The following is a 13695-nucleotide window of genomic DNA, read 5'->3' as shown; positions in this document are numbered from 1 at the left end:
CGCCTGACCCAGGACCACCTCGCCTTCAGGAAGCAGCTCAAGACCTGGCTGTTCGAGCAGTAGCGGACCCCCCCCCTAGCGCCTTGAGACCCTCCGGGTGAGTAGTGCGCTATATAAATGCAGTGATTGATTGATTGATGCCAATGTTTCTAGTAGGAGTTTGGATTGCATTGCAGTCCTGACAGTCTTTCACCTGCTCGATCGGCTTGCATCCCCCCACTTATGCTTGTGTACACGCTGGATTATGAGGGCTCTTCACATCCGTCTTAGAAGAGCCCTCATTGCCTTCTATTCTGCATTAACAGCAGGTATGAGGAGTCACTGAATAGAATGCATGTTGTGGCCTCTCAGTACCCTCAAACCAGTGTGTTTAGATTGGATGCTGTGGCTTGTAAGTGTATGTCCAGTTGCAGAGGTAAGCCTGGTGGGCTGTTGGCCGCATTTACCAAGGGCATCTGAGGTGTGATGGAGGGGCCAATGCTGCAAATATTCAAACGCCAGAGTCTGAGATAAATACTGGCAACTACGCCCAGGATCCAGAGGTACACACAGATCTCCCAGGAGATGTTTCTCACAAGTAAAGTTTGTCCCCAGACTTTTGTCACTAACACCTTTCATTTGTTAGTGTCACGCTCCTTCTGCCCATAGGGCCTTTCTAGATAGCCCCATCGATCTGTTGTTGGCTGTTACTGTTAATGGTTATCGTTCTTGGTGGCTTCAGTGTTTGGAATAATGAGCCACTTGATGGCCACACTAGTATCCTGTAAGCAATATATCTTTTGAGCAGTATTGCCGCTTGACCATTCCCAGGATGTTTTTGCCCCCACCCATTTAGCAGGATATGCCATTGATCTTTTGTTTCCTTATCCTTGGCATGTTACAATTTTTGATACTGTCCTTTGTACTTGGAGTGTTGTTTAATAACACTTAGATTCTTTGAAAGTTGCGCTCTAAACAGTTGAGAGCACTAGGTCCTCCTAGGCTTAGAACAATCTTGACCCTGATGAGGCCTATGAGGTGTTTAGTCATCTCTGAGACTCCTCTAGCCTGCTTCTAATCTTGAGCTGTCGAATAGCTTTGGCACCTGTCTGTGTCAAAAATTTGATCACTTCCTCCTCACCAGGAGAAGCTGTAGAATGTCTCTAAAAACTACAAATTCCTGGTTAACTCCTTAATTAAGAAGGGGCGATTGAAGGTTTGTCAGCCGGAGAGAGTATCTTGTACCTTGTATTCCGACCTATCATATTTGACCTAGCGTCTCCAACTAAGGATTTACAAAAAGTTCCTTGTTGCTGCTAAAACGTTTTTCTTTAGTAACTCCGTTGTACATGTGCTTACTCATCAGGAGCCCTATTCCAATTGGTTTTAGAACTTGAATGCCCTGATAACATTAATCTACCTAGCTCTCTTTTCAATCTCTGTGAAAATCGTGCTATGTTCTTTCACAACAAAGTAGAGGACATACATGATCGCATATCCCAGGACTTTATTTCTTCCCACTGCAAACAGGTTGATTTGCCTTCCTCTCCTCCTGGTATTACCATCACGAATATGCTCCCTCAGATTTCGGAGGAAGAAGATTTTGCATAGCTCTCCTATTCGAAATCAGGCTTTCTTGTTGATGTCTACAGGGTCAAGTTTTCAAATGTATATCTTCCGTCATTCTTATTGCTCTTATCTTGATTCTTAATGCTTGTTAGGTCTCGCCTTTTCCATTCCGAAGGAATGGGAAATGGCAAGAATTCAAGTGCTCAAAATACTCGTGAAACCACTGGTTTTTTCGTGCGGTTTTCTTCGAGTTCACGTGGCACAGGCACGCGCTTTTGGGCCATAAACTTTCACGGCCATCTGTTCCCCAGCTCCTGCACCTCCCCTCTCTCTCCCGGCACACAGCCTTAATTGGATTTCTCCTCCCCCTCCCCAGCCAGCTTCCCCCAGGCCATGTTCCCTCCCCTGCTACCCCATCCTCACTCATCCCTCGCACCCCCTCCTCGCTCATGAGGGAAATCACATAAAGCTGCTATTATTTCCTCTTGTCAGTACATGAATTTCTGTCTGAGGCCAGCATACCTAGATAACTCAAAAATAGCATTATATTCCTGTTAGAGCAAACGATGGCTTCATAATTCTAGCACAATATCACGCTGCCCTTTGCTTTCCATTGTCCTCTGGTACTATTGGCAGCCCCTAAGGAGCCAACTATTAAACACATTTTAGCTCATGGGTTTGACATCATTTCATTTCATAAAGCTTTATTCGGAGCATAAAAAACATGTCCATAAAAGCACATACAATTTCAAATGCAGACATTTCATTAATTAAAAAGAAAGAAAACACATAATACATTTATTATCCAGTGCGGGATGGAATAAATAATTAAAATAGTTAGAAACACATACTTTTCCTAACACCAATAGCCTTGAGTAGGAAAGTAGCCGTAAAAAAGCAAATGTCCGGATGGTGCAGATTAAAAAGCAGTTTCATAGAGTCAGTAATTGTTCTTACTCCAAATCTTTTCAAAATGGGCTTTAAGAAGATTTTCCGTAATTCGCTATACAATTGGCAAGATAAAAGAAAGTGCGTAGTGCTCTGTTCCGTATTGTTATCACAAGCACAGGGTCCAGTAGGGCGTATTTTTACATTAGGGCACGCAACCAGATAATGTACTGTTCCCATCCTCATTCTGGTTAGTACAAACTGGTGTAAAACTCTGGTCACCTGTGTCAGGTAAGGATGAAATCCAATAAAGTCATTCATGCTGTTGTACATCTTACAGGTAGATAGTTTTGATTCTTCCAAAGCACGCCTCTCTATACAAAAGTTAAAAAACATAATTTTCAGATTTGACTTGGAGATATCAGAGACACAATAACGATCATTGATCACATTAAATCCAAAGACCTTTTGAAAATTATCGATGTTATATTTGATCCAAGGGATCTTCAGGTGCTGGTCCAAGGAAAGGCAATCCTCAATAATAGCTCTATTCAATGAGGTGCCTTCATTCAGCCAAACAGAGCGCCACAATAATAAGGGTCTTAACATGATTAGATCATTCAAAAAATCAGTCCCTGTTTCCTTATGAACCAAGATGTTGGAGGTAGATTTGGGTAAGCACAGGAGCCTTTTCAAAAAGTTATTCTCCTCCACCTGTAGGCTCCCGGCTGGTGTCACACCCCAAACTCCTGCCCCATAAAGGGCCGCAGATAGACATCTCGATTGAATTTTTTTTAGCATGTCCATAATGCGTCTATTCCCCAGCTTCTTGGCAAATACAAAAACCCCATTGGCACTCCTAATCATCTTAGTTTTAACTGCTTTATGTTCAATATCCCAGCTACCATTTTTAGAAAAATTGATCCCCAAATAGCAGAAGTTGTCAACTTTTAGAACCTGTTCGCCTTCTATAAAATAATGAGAATTAACTTTCGTTTTAGCTCGACCTGGCCCACACTCCATCACATAGGTTTTCGACCTATTAATCACCAGTTCCTATTTTTGATGAACTGCACAAACCTGTCCATCAAACGTTGGAGACCCAGGGGGGTCCTGGACAGCAGCACAGCGTCGTCCGCATAGAGTAACACAGGGATGTTAAGGTTGTTAACTCTAGGTACGTCTGCCGTAACTGTCTGCAGGACAGAATCCACCTCATTTATAAAGAGTGTAAAAAGTAGGGGTGCTAAAACACACCCCTGCCTGATTCCCCTCCCGATCCTGAACTTGCTCGTACATTCCCCATTAGGCCCATACCGAACACTGGTACTAAGTTTTTCATACAAGCGGGCCAAAAAATAGACTATACCGTCGGGAGCTCCCATTTCGATCAGTTTAGCCCACAATATGGCGTGGTCTACCATATCAAAAGCACTGCTTAGGTCAGCAAAGCATAAATATAGTGACCCTTTTTTAGCCTGGGTATATTTCCCGACCAAAAGTTCTAAATTCAGGCACTGCTCGATTGTGCCACGTTCTTTTCTGAACCCAAACTGACTATTAGTTAAAATCTCATTCATCTCTGCCCATTCCTCTAATCTGACTAAAAGGACCCGGCTCATAACTTTAACAGATGAGTCCAGTAGGGATATTGGTCGATAATTTTTAGCATCGCCCCGGTCTCCTTTCTTATAGATAGGGATAATTATTGATTCTGCCCAAGTAGATGGTATTTTAGAGCTAACAGCTGCATTAAAGATCTTGACCAACAATGGGCCCCAGATCTCCGGGGCGGTCTTATACACATCTATGGGTACCCCATCGGGTCCTTGGGCCTTCCCTCCCTTACTGGCTCTTATACTAACCATAACCTCATCTAAGGTAATGTTTAAGGCAGCGATAGGCCAGCCTTTTCCATAGGAGGCTAATCTGTTACCAGAGTCAAATATGATAGAAAAGTGTTGAATCCATGACTCCATGCTCACATTTGATGTGAGCTCTGGCACCTTCTCGTCCTTGAGGAATGGGCTGTTCACCGTGGACCAGAACAAAGTACAATTCCTTAGTTCTGCTGCTTGACTTAGATTGTCCCACGCTTCCTGCTGTAGTTCAGCCTTTCTGCGTTTAAGGACCAATTTAAAATCCTGCCTAAGTTGGATCACTAGACTCTTGTCTCTTGGTTTAGCTGCTAAGGCTTCTTTAAGATCTCTCCGGGCATTAGAGCAAGCATGGTCAAACCACCCCCTATTTTGTCTATTATTGTGCCCTACCTCTTTGGTAAACTTCTTACTGATGGTTGAATTAATTCTATCAAAGTGATCAATACTGGCAACCACGGTTTCATCCTGTTCGAGGATTGCCGAGATTTCCATCAATCAACTATTGATGATAGAATCAGATGTTACATCGGCTTTTTCTCCTTTCCACCTCAACCTGACACCATTTATTCTGTGGGGTTCGATATTAACAATAGTACCCGTATCGGGTGTGGTGGCAGGTTTCCAAATCTTGGCTTCAGTAATTAAACAGTTATGGTCACTAAGCATCACGTCAACCACCTTGGGCTCAGAGCACATGGGGATTAGATTTGAAGGCATGCATATAAAATCAATTACAGTATTAGCCCCCCTCCCTTTGAAAGTCGGTATGCTTTCTCCCAGATCGTTCTTTACATTTTCCATGATTTCCATGTCATAATCTATCAGAAAGTTATTCAGGGTTTCACCATACAAATGATGAGGAAAATGAACATCGGCATCCCCTGAATGATTATAGACACCACATAGCTTCTGAGATGATAAGGGGCAAACTGAAACATTAAAATCCCCCACAAAAAGAAATTCATAAACACCGTTAAAATTTTTCACAAGATTACGCACTGCATTATCTAAATCATTAATAGCTATGTGCCTAGTGCCGTCAAATATATTATTGTAGAAATTAATCAAAAGTATGTTTCTACCTGCTTCTTGTGCTAGCCATAGGATTTGGGAATGAACCCCCACTTTTACATACTTTTTCACTAAAATAGGTAACTTAACTGAAATCAAAACTAGCAGCCCTCCTTTTGATCTGCCATGAGGCGAAGCCAAGGCAGGAAGCTCATAGGATACAAAGCCATCACTGCCCTTAAAGTTTTTACACCATGTTTCCTGTAGGCAAATGATGTCAAATAAACCAATAAAATCTTTCAATCCCAGCATTTCTTCCTTGGCCATCAGACCTGCAATATTCCAGCTAGCAATATAGCAAGTTACCCTATCCCTATCATAGCTGACAATAGGCGTTCCGTCAATAAATACGGGCATGTTATCATCTAAGTTAAAAAGCTCTATGTTATACATTAAATTCTCCTCTTCTCCCCCAACAGACATACAATCCACATTCGCATTATTAACCAGTTCAATTACGGACATGGTTGTCTCTCCAGTATCATCTCTCACCTGAACTGAATTAATCTTATGTCAGTCATTTTGATCCAGGAAACTCAACGACTGGTACCTATTCTGGGTTGGGACTTGATAAAACATCCCGTTAACCGGTGACAAAGTACTATCACATGCTGATGAAAAATTGGGGGCGTGTGTTATAAATCTATTCCCACTAGGGGCCGAATTCAGCATATGCATCGGCGGGATAGGTGTGCCATCCTGGGGACCGAAACAAAAGGTAGGTAACCCAGGTCTGTTTACAATAGATTGATGGTTGTTATTGTTCTTTGGCCCCTCCCAACTATTTACAGAGGGCAACCTATTAAGATGGTTGTAGAAATATCCCAATGGCCTTGCAACGACATCTGTCTCGGACTGCGTGAGTGAGGCCGCTCTAAGAAGGACCGTTGCAACGTGTTGCGGGTGTTTAAAGTTAATAATCACGCAGTCGCCCCCACAGGTTTTCCTAGTGTTACCAATCCAATTGACTCTTCTGATAGAAATGATTTGATCAGAGTAGCCAACTGGATAACCACAGTGTCGGTTTAGCCAAGAGATTGCTTTATTTTTTAGAGAGTCCGCCAACTCTTGGGTATATGGGGCCTGAATTATGGTCGGGACATTAGTTAGAACTACAACATAGGGTACACATTCAGGTGGAAGGTCTATGGGGCGCTTACTTATCCTTACAGGTACCCTATTAGTCCCCCCTGTGGCAGCTGATGTAGCGGTCACAGCTGGCACCAGAACAGTCTTCTCCCTATTTGAAGATGATGATGATATTACATCCTGTTCTCTTCCAGGGGATACTCATTAATAGTCATAAGCACTGAATTATCTCCGCCCATGAGCGGGAACCCGGAACACATAACAATATACATATATATGTGTAAAATATATAAAAAAGTACATAGTACTAACTAATTATACACATATACATGTATAATAACCATAATATGCAGCCTAACATATATACATAGGCTAATAAAGCCACAATTACACACGTTCTGAAGCATGAAAATATGCTGTATATAAATGCAATAAACAGGCATGAGCCCAAAATGCATTTCATAACCATGAAAAACTTTTATTTTCATCAAAGAACCTGTTGTAAACAGCTATTAGCCTAAAAAGGCTGCATATGAAAATTTGTCTGTGTACAGAAAATCAGACTGGCACCCTGCCTTTAAGGCCCCAGAGAATCTGCACACTTTGCCTTTAAGGCCTCTAGGAGAACTCTGTTCCCATCATGCACCACAGGTGACAGTTAGGTCAGTTCTTTTTTCCGGCTTGTTCTGTGAGGAACCTGGAACTTGAGCTCTGCTCATTTGTAATATTTTCTGTCAGAAGTTGGGTTTTTTCTTGACATTTTTTGACAAATAGTACTTTGGTGGTGTTTATTACCTTTTTTCTGACTAAACTGTTGTGAATTTTTTAGTCAGTATGCCACCTTTATTTTATAAATGTCCTTCCTGTGGGAAGAAAATGGCAAAAACTGATCCACACTCTGTTTGTGTGGTGTGTCTTCCTGATACTCATAAGGTGGAAGATTGTTATCATTGCCTCAACCTTTCTAGTCGGACTTTGAAAGAAAGAGAAAATGAGGCTTCTGGGCCTTCTGGAGAGAGAGAATCGTGGTGAGAAGAGTTCTAAGGTTGTCTTGTCGACTTCTAAGCCACCTTCTCAGTCTAAACGTCGAAGATCAGCGTCTCCAGAAGGTAAAGCGAAGAAAAATCGACTTCAGGAAGGTTTTTCTGAGAAAAAGAGGCGTTCGACGTCGAGATCCAGATCGCCGTCAGCATTGTCGGCGTCGAAGAGGGCTCCGTCGACGTCGAAGAGGCCGCCGTCGACGTCGAGGACTTCGCCGGTGAGGCAGTATACAGCATCTCGACCTTCGCCGTCAAGATCTTTATCGACGTCGAGACATCTGGTGTCGATTGCAGTAAGGACGACGTCGGGGGTTCAACGCTCGACGTCGATGGAGAAGATGCGTTCGACGTCGAAGGATCATGGGTCGACGTCGAAGGTTCATGGGTCGACGTCGAAGACTAAAGTGTCGACGTCGAAGAGTAAATTGTCGACGTCGAAGGATATTCAGTCGTCGTCAAGGAAGAGATCGACGTCGAGAGGAAGATCGGCGTCGAAGGATTCGACGTCGAGGTCTAAGAAGAGGAGGTCAAAGTCTCCATCGCGACGTAGATCGGCGTCGAAGCATGCTTCGGGCTCGAAGCATGGAATGTCTAGGTCTCCCCCACCTGTGCACAGGTCGGCGTTGAGACTGTCACGATCAGCCTCTCGGACCTCACTTAGGTCTTTGTCGAGGTCAGACATTAGTCCTGAGCCTAGAGTGTTTTCTTCACCGCAGGATCAACAAGAAGATGCGGTGGGACAAGAGACAGTGCATCAGGATTCTTCTATGGTGGCTCAGTCGGGCTCTACCTCAGGCCAGGCAGATGATAGGCAATTGGTGCCCAGGCAGCGGACTCCATCTGGCTCAGTGGTATCTGTGCAGAGTGTTGCCTCCGGAGCTTCCAAGTCTTCAGCAGACCTGAATATTGTGCAGGTGTCACCTGAAGCTTCACCTGAGCGTGTGGGTAGGCCTATTAACTTGTCACCGAGATGGCTGGAAAGTCTTCGGCATTGGAAGATGCGTCCATTATTGGGTGACAGAGCTCCGGTTCCTCGATCGGAGCTGCAAAGAAGATCACGTTCGAGATCTCGATCAAGGGAGCGAAGGAGGCAGCAATCTGCGACTCCTCAAGAGAAGCGTAGGACTCCTGTTCCGTCTCCTAAGGCTGTAGAAGGACGAAAATCTCGTTCAAGGGAGCGAAGGAGGCAGCGATCTGCAACTCCTCAAGAGAGGCGTAGAACTCCTTCTCCGTCTTCTAAGTCATCTTTGTCTTCTACAAGATCTTCATATAGAGACTATTCTCCCACAATATCATCTACTCCTCCGTCCAGAGTGTCTCCAGTGGATGATTTGGGCACATTTAATGATGTGTTATGTCGTGGGGCGAATAAGTTCAAGATCAAGATGGCAGTTCCTCAAATAGCAACGTCAGTCATCTTTGAAACCCTACATCACAAGACGACTGGTAGGCCTCTTCTGCCGTTAGTGCCCGGATTGATAGAACCAGCGATGAAAACATTCTTAACTCCGGCCACAGTGGGTTCAGGACCTTCTAGGATTGCGAAGAAGTACAAGGCTCCAGAGGAAGATCCTTTGTTTTTGCGTTCTGACCCACCTCCAGACTCTCTTATTGTGGCGGCAGTCAGAAAAGCACATTCAGCAACATCTACCTCTTCTGCTCCTCCAGAGAAGGATAGTAAGAGTATGGATTCCTTGGGGAGACGAATGTGCAACACCTCAGGTTCGGTCATGAGAGTGGCCAGTGCGTCAGCCTTATTGGGCCGCTATGATCGTCTGCTGTGGGACTCAGTTTCTCGTTTTGCAGAAAAGCTCCCTAAGGAGGATCAGAAAGACTTCCTGGAAATAGTGGAAGAAGGAGGATTGGTGGCTAATCAAAGCATTAGTGCGGCTGCTGATGCGGCGGATCTGTCAGCTCATGGTTATGCACATGGTGTTTGTGCTAGACGTACGGCTTGGCTTCGCCTTACGGGTCTAAAACCTGAGGCTCAGAGAAAGATGGTAAATCTACCTTTTAATGGTTCGACTCTGTTTGGGTCTCACGCCGATGACGAGATGTCTAAAATGAAAGTGGAGTTAGACACTCTTAAGGCCGTTGGTCTTGAAAAGAAGAAGGAGTTTAAGCGTAGAGGTAATTTTCGTCCCTATGACAAAAGATCTTTTCAGCAGAGGGGCCAACAGACGAATTGGTCCTCGCAAAATCAAGGCCAGAGTCAACAGAGATCACAATTCCAGCAGAGGCGACCTGGACGAGGCAGAGGCAGCGGAAATAGGCAGCAATCATCAGCTACCAAGCAGCCTCAAAAGCAATGAATGGAAGCTTCCTCCACAACCGTGTGCCACTCCGGTTGGAGGAAGTATTGTGTGTTATCTGGAAGAGTGGAAACAGATCACAAAGGACAAATGGGTACTCAATGTCATTCAGAGCGGGTACCTTTTGAAATTCAAGAAGCCACCTCCTGTCATGCGTCCTCTGAAAATGGTACAGTGGAACTTAATGCGCTTACAACAGGAAGCGGATGTCCTTCTGATGAAGAATGCCATAGAACCAGTGCCTTTTCAACAGAGAGGTCAGGGCCTGTATTCTCGGTTTTTTCTTGTAAAGAAAAAAGGTCCAGTTACGGAGTTCAGACCCATTCTGGACTTGAGGCGTTTGAACAAATTCATTCGGAAGGAGAGGTTTCGAATGCTGGCTCTTCATCAGATTTTTCCTCAATTACACCAGGGGGATTGGATGTGTTCCATAGATCTGAAAGATGCTTACTTTCATGTCCCAGTATCCAGAAAACATCGCAAGTTTCTCAGATTTCAAGTAGGGGCTCGTCATTATCAGTACGCAGTGCTCCCCTTTGGCCTGAGATCAGCTCCAAGGACTTTTTCAAAATGTATGGCGGTAGTGGCTGCTTGTCTTCGAAAACAACGGATTTTCATTTATCCGTACTTAGACGACTGGCTTCTGAAGAGTTCATCCCCATCTCTACTGGAAGAACATCTATCGATATGCCTCCAACTCATGTACAAGTTGGGTCTCCAAGTCAATTACAAAAAGTCCATAATGAATCCCACCCAGAAGATCCACTACCTGGGTGCTCAACTGGACACGGCAAAAGAAAACGTGTGTCCTTCGGAGGAGAGGTGGTCATCCATCAAGACAAAGTGTGTTTTTCTCCTTCAGTCTGCACGTCCGACAGTTCGGCAAGTTTCCTCTCTTCTGGGATCCATGGCATCGTGCATCTTCATAGTGCCAAACGCACGTTTGCAGATGCGTCCTCTACAGCAGTGTCTAGAAGATCAATGGAAGCAGAGGACGGGATGCTGGGAGGATCGGATTCTTCTCCAACAGTCTGCAAAAGATTCCATTCGATGGTGGATGAAAAAGTCACACTTGATGAAGGGAGTTACTTTTCATCAGGACCCACCAACGCAGACTCTGATCACAGATGCCTCTCTCCAAGGTTGGGGAGCACATATGGGCCCGCTGCAAGTACAAGGGCTATGGTCAGATTTCGAGAAAGGGTATCATATCAATCTACTCGAACTCAGAGCGGTCCATCTTGCTCTCAAGTCCCTGGCTCCATCTCTTCAGACTCGGTCCCTCTTGGTGCAAACAGACAATACAATTACAATGTATTACTTAAACAAACAGGGGGGTACCAGGTCCAGCACTCTGTCCATAGAAGCTCAGACCATCTGGCGCTGGCTACTTGCACGAGACCTGTCCATAACGGCAGTTCACTTGCCAGGGACCCTCAACACGCAGGCGGACGACCTCAGCAGAGACTTCGTCGAAGCGCACGACTGGGTGCTCAACGAAGAAGTCGCACACAGCATTTTCCAGGCTTGGGGAACACCAGACATCGATCTGTTCGCAGACGCGGCAAACGCAAAATGCCCCGTCTTCGCGTCCAGGTTCTCCCAGAAAGGGTCTCAAGGGAATGCCCTTTTGATAGACTGGTGTCAAAATTTGCTGTACGCCTTCCCGCCGACACCGTTGATACCAGCAGTGATCAACAGGATGTACAAGACCAAATCCAGAATGATATTGATTTGCCCAGAGTGGCCACGCCAATGGTGGTTCCCAGATCTCCTCCAGTTGTCAATCAGTCCACACAGGAGATTACCTTGTCGCCCGGATCTTCTGTCCAAACAGGAGGGGCGAGTATTTCATCCCAATCTGCCCTCCCTGCGCCTGGCAGCATGGCTCCTGAAGTCATCCAGTACGGGCATTTACAGTTAAATCCGGAGTGTATGAACATTCTTAAAGAGGCAAAGCGGCCTTCTACAAGACAATCCTACGGATTTAAGTGGAAACGCTTTTTTCTTTGGTGTCAGAGCAAGGGTCTTGATCCTATTCGAGGCCAAGAACAGGTGATCTTGCCTTATCTTCTGTATCTTGCTGAGTCTGGTTTGCAGTTTAATTCTATCAGAGTCCATCTTGCTGCAATAACTGCTTATAGAAAATCGCCAACACAGATATCGTTTTTTCGGATGCCTGTGGTGAAGGATTTTCTAGAGGGATTAAGAAAGGTGTTTCCTCCAGTCAGATCTCCTTCTCCACCTTGGGAGCTTAATGTGGTGTTGACTAAGTTGATGGGCCCACCCTTTGAGCCCATACATAAAGCGTCATTGCAACACTTATCTTGGAAAGTAGCATTCCTGGTGGCTATCACGTCTGCTCGTAGAGTGAGCGAAATTCAGGCTCTGTGTTGCAAGGAACCGTACACAGTTTTTCATGCAAACAGAGTGGTACTCAGGACTCATCCTTCTTTTCTACCTAAGGTGGTGTCGGATTTTCATATTAACCAATCCATAACATTACCTACTTTCTTTCCAAACCCTTCAAGTCCGGCTGAGCGGGCTTTGCATTCTTTAGATCTAAAAAGGGTTTTGAAGTTTTACTTAGATAAAACCAAGACTATGAGACACACAGACCGTTTGTTTGTGAACTATGGTCCTACGAATACTGGTTTGGCAGCATCCAAGAGATCCATTTCTAGATGGATAGTGTCATGTATCTTACTGGCTTATCAGCTAGCCCACAAGTCTTTATCAGGTAGACCTAGGGCTCATTCTACGAGAGGGAAAGCTGCTACCACAGCTCTCCTTAGGAATGTGGCTATGTCAGAGATATGTAAAGCAGCTACTTGGCGTTCAGTGCATACGTTTACACGCCATTATTGCTTGGATTCTGATGTGCAAACAGATGCTCAAGTGGGACAGGCATCACTGAGAAATTTGTTTGCTAATTCTAGTTAAACACTGTGTTTTTAAAAGTGTAGCTATGCATTTATCTGTTCGCCCGCTTCTAGTGGGTATGAGCTTGCTACTCTATTCAGTGCTTATGACTATTAATGAGTATCCCCTGGAAGAGAAGGATTAGTTACTTACCTGTAATCCTAGTTCTCTTCCAGGGGTATACTCATTAAAGTCATAAGCACCCTCCCGCCTCCCCGGGCGAGCAGTAGCATTGAAGTTTTCAATATGTATTATAATGTTTTAAGGGCAGATTCCTGCTAATGTTTACTGTACCGTACAAAAGAACTGACCTAACTGTCACCTGTGGTGCATGATGGGAACAGAGTTCTCCTAGAGGCCTTAAAGGCAAAGTGTGCAGATTCTCTGGGGCCTTAAAGGCAGGGTGCCAGTCTGATTTTCTGTACACAGACAAATTTTCATATGCAGCCTTTTTAGGCTAATAGCTGTTTACAACAGGTTCTTTGATGAAAATAAAAGTTTTTCATGGTTATGAAATGCATTTTGGGCTCATGCCTGTTTATTGCATTTATATACAGCATATTTTCATGCTTCAGAACGTGTGTAATTGTGGCTTTATTAGCCTATGTATATATGTTAGGCTGCATATTATGGTTATTATACATGTATATGTGTATAATTAGTTAGTACTATGTACTTTTTTATATATTTTACACATATATATGTATATTGTTATGTGTTCCGGGTTCCCGCTCATGGGCGGAGATAATTCAGTGCTTATGACTTTAATGAGTATACCCCTGGAAGAGAACTAGGATTACAGGTAAGTAACTAATCCATTTGGGATAACCTGCACTACACTGGTTGGCCCCGCTCTCTGCGGCTGAGAAGGTCGACCCATATCCTGAGCTAATGGGCATGTCAGTACAGGTAGCTCTTTGGGTAGTTGTTTCCCAGTAGTAGCAA

General features: G+C 44.4%; 1 protein-coding gene across 3 annotated transcripts in view; it reads left to right on the top strand.

The window, feature by feature from the left end:
- Positions 1 to 13695, top strand: part of CDC45 (cell division cycle 45) — a 435048-nt gene that overhangs the window by 401910 nt on the left and 19443 nt on the right. The window lies entirely within an intron of this gene.

Source organism: Lissotriton helveticus, chromosome 11, assembly GCF_964261635.1.
Source record: "Lissotriton helveticus chromosome 11, aLisHel1.1, whole genome shotgun sequence".
In the NCBI taxonomy this organism is placed as follows: domain Eukaryota; kingdom Metazoa; phylum Chordata; class Amphibia; order Caudata; family Salamandridae; genus Lissotriton; species Lissotriton helveticus.
This window is presented reverse-complemented; position numbering and strand designations above follow the sequence as displayed.